This window comes from Gavialis gangeticus, unplaced genomic scaffold (genome assembly GCF_001723915.1).
Source record: "Gavialis gangeticus isolate Ggan-Ray unplaced genomic scaffold, GavGan_comp1, whole genome shotgun sequence".
NCBI classification, from domain to species: Eukaryota; Metazoa; Chordata; order Crocodylia; family Gavialidae; genus Gavialis; species Gavialis gangeticus.
This window is the reverse complement of record NW_017729030.1, coordinates 40,551,071-40,556,603: the sequence shown is the minus strand read 5'-3', so window position 1 is coordinate 40,556,603 and position 5,533 is coordinate 40,551,071. Positions and strand designations below refer to the sequence as shown.

The window sequence follows — 5,533 nt, the reverse complement described above, 5'->3', positions numbered from 1 at the left end:
ATCTGAACCCTGAATCCTGTTAGATACACAGAGTCTCAAGTGATGGATAAAAACTTTTTTTTTTTTTTAAAGTAAAGCAGTCAGTCTGACATTTTGAAATGTAACGTTGGTGTGTGTATGTGTGTGGGGGGAGGAATGGGAGGCAAATACATATATGTGTCATTTATGCATAGAGTTTCAACCCTTTTCTTGACCTCTTCAGTTTAGCCATAGGCTCTGGAAAACAAATGTTTTTACAATCATTACCATCCAGTTACTAAAGGCTATGAGCCCCATCAGTTTTTGATCAGATTCTTAGCTGTATAAATCATAAATGTCCTTTGAAGTAAATAAAGCAAAGCAGATTTACATCAGCTACAGGATCTGGGCTAGTGAATATAACCTGGCTTTCAAAAAGATTTGTCTTTGATCAGTGATCCTTTAGAAAGCAAAGATGACCCAGTGGATAGGCTACAACTTCTGCCAACATCCTTGCCAATGTCCCTACCAAAGACTTCTTGTATGAACTTGCACAAGTTACTCCAGGCTAGATCCAGTAAAGAGGTAAGCAACTAGTTCCCCAGAGTGAAATCCAGGAATCTGAGGGAAAGGCATCAGCTTACAATACAATATATATGAATAGTAGATGCCTCAGAATGGGCTCATATCTACCAGACTGATCCAGGAGCCATCTAAACTAGCCAGCGGGAAATGACAGATATATGTCTAAAATCTAGTCTTTCCCTGAGACTGCCTTCAGACCCAATGCCTGTTTAATGTGTTTAACACAAACACTCCTAGAGCAGTGACTGGAAACCAGGATTCTTCCCTTTCAGCTGAATACCCTGCGAGGCTGCATAACCATGATCCCTCTGTCTCTCTCCCTCTGGTTCATCCAACAAATCTTGAATTCTTTTCTGCCCAGTTGCACAGCTTCAACAGCAGGTTGTTTGTTGCAACCTCAGACAGGCTCTACTTGCTGGTCAGTGACCTCTCCTGGAAGGTGATAGATTTCATCCAAAATTTTAATCCTTCCAGGCTGAGGAAGAAATCAAATCTTCCCAATCCCAGCATCACAGCCTGTCAAATACTATTGGGAGTTGAATATTACTGGTCATATCAGGATCCTTCAGTATGAGGTGGTCCAATAAGAGCTCTGTCAGGATGGCATATGTGATCCTATTTTACTACTCCCAATGAGCTTATTGTTATAATAAAGGGTCTACAGACTGTGGTTCCTAGTAACAAAAGCTCAGTCAGGTTTTTAATGTCTACAAATAAGCTTTGGCACTAGCATCCATGACCATTTGGTTCACAGGTTAGTTGTGTACATTGTACCATATTAAAATATACCCCCTAGCTCAGTAAAAATTATTCAGGGTTCCCAGACCAGTGAAAACAACTTTACATTATAGTATACACAGCATAGTCATCAGCAATCACTAAACATCTTTAGGTGACATCATTAACATTCAACTCACACAAGATATTGAGACCTCCTACCAGGCAGAGGAACCTGTTTTGGGGTCCTGTACCAATCTTTTCAGTCACTTCTCTGTGCCTTGGACTTCTAGGCTATGGAGAGAAATTACACATAAACCAATATAAGTGATTGGAATCAGGTTCAAATCTGCAACACAACGTAAGTTCAGTGCAGTTCAAAATGGCCAAAAGTGGTTTAAGATAAACCATGTAGCATCAGACTTAACTGATTTAGGTTAAAATGGTTTATTGAACTTCTGTCCCAAATCCCCTGCAGATTCAAGTTAACTCATAATCCCCCAGCATCCCAGGATGTTTTTCCCCTCCCCTGTAAACATCCCCCGCCCCCCCCTTGCAGGGTGGGTGGACTGCACTAAGTTGTCTGCACTAGGTGAGCAGGGAGCCATGCTCTAGCATCTCTAAGCTTCTGGCCTGGGTCACTGCAGGCACGTGGAATCAAAAGTGCATGTCTGTTCACTTGCTTATTGGTTCAATCTATGCAGCTTAGACTAATCTGTGAAGACTGAATCAATTCATCCTTAAACCCTAAGGTGCCAACCTAACTTTCCCAGCACATCTAGTCAGCAAGGCCTGTTCATGCTGTTACTGTTCATACTGTTACTAGAGCCTCTGTTTGGCTTCTGTATACATTTCTATGCACTAGGGCCTCCATGGGTATGTGCACATGTTCACAATAACCAGTCTATAATCATAGATCAGGTTTGGCTTGTTCATACATCAGCCAGTCCTGGGAGCAGCTCTAGGAATCTGATCTAAGTAATTTGGGCTGGGGAGGGGCAGGGTTGGGGTGGGTCTAGTGGATCTGCAGAGGGGGATGGCAGGTCAGGGGGGTTGGCAGGATTGGGGGCACTGATGGATCTGCAGGGGGGTTGTCATCTGGGGGTAGGAGGGTCAGGTGGCTAAGAATAGCCCAGTCAGAGCAGAAAAGGAAAGTGCAGCCCTGTGGCTGGGGCAAGCAGCTGGGATTTCCCAGCTCTGGGGCTGAGCTCCAAATGTGTACAGACATTTGTTAGATCAAGCCAACCCATTTCTTACTGAACTTAGTTTACCACCTCAGGTAAAGCAAGTTAGATGGAGCTAGCCATTTGGGGCCTGATCTAACCTCCCTGAATGTCTGTACAGATCAGCACTTAGATCAACCTAATCCCAGTTAGGTCAATCTAAGTGTAAAATCTGCATGTATCCTTAAGATCCTCTAAGGTGTCTAGCTAACTTTCCCAGCACTTCCAGTCAACAAAGACTACTCTTCATTCAGTTACTAGGACCTCTGTATGACTTCAATGGTTGTGATAATCCATGCTCCAGTAAGGCTTACACATGGGTAAATGCTCTAAATATGAGCCTATTATATAAAAGATACTCATCGGTATTTTAAAACAAAGTTGTGGCCATCAGTGTGTTTTGTAAGGGGTCTGATCCTGTCAGTTTATGGTAGTTATGCTCTGAGATGCTTTTCAAATGCTGCAAGGTACTTGGGTAAAGGAGTACCTCACTTCTGGATGATCATTAGATAAGGGTGAGCCAGGTACCAAATGACGAAAACTGGGATAATTTTACATGTTCCCAGGAGCTGAACATTCAGCACTTATCAAATATTAAGGAAAAAAGATGACTCGAGATTTTAGGCATCTCCAGGATTAGGTATTAATTGAATGGGTATTTTTCTTACTTTGGTTTTGGACTTAGTTGCCTAAATTCCATTTTGGGTTTGGTTGGGCTCCTAAATATTTAATTGGATCACTCCTTAGCTTCTCTTGTGCCTCAGTTCTCCTATGTGAAATGGGGAAAAGTAGAACTGCCATATTTCTTAGGAGTGACTCAAGGATAAATATATTGTGAGGTGTTCAGTAATAGGGGCGTTATATGCACCATGTATACATTTCACCACTTCTTCAATCACAACCCTATACTTCTCTAAATTATTTGTATTGTTGAGGTCTAAATTAAATGGTTGATCACTGTATTTGAGACACTACACCACGCTCACTTAAGTAGTTAAGTGGGGGGGGCGTAAAATTTATTTTCTTGGGATCTGAGGACTTACTGTTGATCAGCTGCTGCTTAACTTCCTATACTTCTCTGTGATAACAACAAAGAGGGATAGAAAACAATTAATATATACTGTAAGCACCCCATGGGTCTTGCTAAAGGGTTCCTGCTTTTAGAGATTTCCCAGTGTCCATGCCCTCTGTCCTCTCCTCCCATTCAGTGTTCTCACCTGCTACATCTTGATGTAAACTCAGTAGGAGAGGCTGCCTGGAAGGTAAGGCATGCTTAAAGGAATGGGTCCATGTCTGGGCCAGAGTTCCTCAGCCACAACTCATTTTTTCTTTATCGGAGCCTTCTAGCTTGGGGCCCACTATTCAGGGCCACCAGCTCCTGGCTTCAGCTTTGCTCAGGCTTCATGACTCCTGAGCTCCAAAACTCATGATATTCACCACGTTGAACACTAGTAGTCCCAAATCATACCTCGGGTTTTATGCTTTACCTGCTCAGCTAAGCTTTGATTTTGGGGTGTCCCCAGGCACCCTCTTTCCATGGCCTATGCCTCCCTTTCAGCCACAACCAAGTCTTCCAGGAACAAAAAATGCAAATGACCCAAAATGCCAATGCCTGTCTCTGGGTACAGCAATAACTCGCAGGGGTTCATCTCACCCCTGTGTGGCACACTCCACATAGAAAACAAAACAGAAAAGTGCACAGAGTACTTAGCTTGCTCTCCTTGCAAGTTTGCAGGCTCTCTTTATTCAGGCTTCCTTCTAAGTTCCCCCTGCCACAGCCTATGCTTCTGTCCTCGTGCCTCCCAAGGCAGGTTATGTCCTCAGCAATTCCTCCAGGCAGACTTTCCCTTTTGGCCTAAAGCTTGGTTTTATGCATCAGGCTCCCCTTCACATCTGCGTCCTGGGTCATCAGGTCACTGGGACTCAGTGGCCATCTTGTTTCACATCCTCAGCCTGTGTACAAACTGTGGCAGCACACAGATATGCACCAACTCAGACCACACGGTAAGGTAAAGGGAAAAAGTGCATGTTTGTAAAAGGAGAGAGATGGAAGTGAAAATGAGAAGAAAGGTGGAGGGGGAAGGTAGCAGTGAGAGCAAACCCTAAGCCACCAAGGCTCCCTAGTAATGGAGTAGGGACCCCGTTAGATACCTCTGTCATACTAAACAAAGGGGGTGGATTAATTTTCTTTAGTCTCTATTAGCTATGCTTAGCTCAGAAAGAGCTAATGGAATCCACTGGCCTCCATGAGTTTACACTCTGCTTCCTGTGCAACCCCATCTAGGGCCAGTTCAGACCTATTTATCACAGGTGCCACATTTCAGACTAGTTCAGATAAATGGGGCTCTTTTCCTTCCATCTGGATTTGTGAATTTGAAGAAATAAAAAGTGAAAAGGCCATTAAATAGTATGAGTAGCTTCTATAAAAAGGCTATTTTATAGGAAAACCAGAACTAGTGGGAAAATGGTAATAAACCTTGTCATCTTACATTTTTTTCTTCTTTAGCTCTTGTTATAACCAATAAGCAGAGACACCTAATGCAGATAGAAGAATAAGAATTTGGAGAATAAGGATTCAGAGAATAGGAAAGTAGAGGAAGTGATTTAATTGTCCACATGTTCCACCATTTTTTAAAACTTATGAATTATCAGAGCATTCTCATTTTTCTTGTACACAATGGATACATTTTAGATCTTGATTTACAGTTTGGAAAGAAAAGAGGAAATGCTCTGAGAATCATAAAACACAAAATTGAAATCGTAAGCTGTTGAGGTGGCACAGAAATGCAGTTATACAGGAACTATAATTCTCACACTATTAAATCTCATCTTAGTAAAACATTCCAAAAATATTCACCTGGAAATGGCCAAACACTATTTTAATTATTTATGACTAAATCACAAGAAGCTGGATGCTAGTAGATTTTTCAGAATTCATCAGAAGATTCATTACACAAAAAGAGACGAAACAACGAAGAGAATATAAAACCAACTTGTATTATGAGAAGAGAGATGCCTAGGTTTGATGCAAATTGCATATTTATTGCTAT

At 42.1% G+C, this 5,533-nt stretch overlaps 1 long non-coding RNA gene across 6 annotated transcripts in view; it reads right to left on the bottom strand.

Moving 5' to 3' along the window:
• LOC109301157 overlaps positions 1-4,655 on the bottom strand; it is a 102,409-nt gene extending 97,754 nt beyond the window's left edge. Inside the window, exons 1-2 of one of the 6 annotated variants that reach the window (XR_002098451.1) lie at positions 3,701-4,655; positions 1,461-1,554 (exon numbers count right to left, since the gene is read on the bottom strand). This is a non-coding gene — a long non-coding RNA (uncharacterized LOC109301157). The remainder of the gene's footprint in view (positions 1-1,460; positions 1,555-3,700) is intronic. The other 5 variants (XR_002098452.1, XR_002098453.1, XR_002098449.1 and 2 more) reach the window with 5 other exon arrangements.
• Between the last annotated feature and the right edge of the window lie 878 nt (positions 4,656-5,533).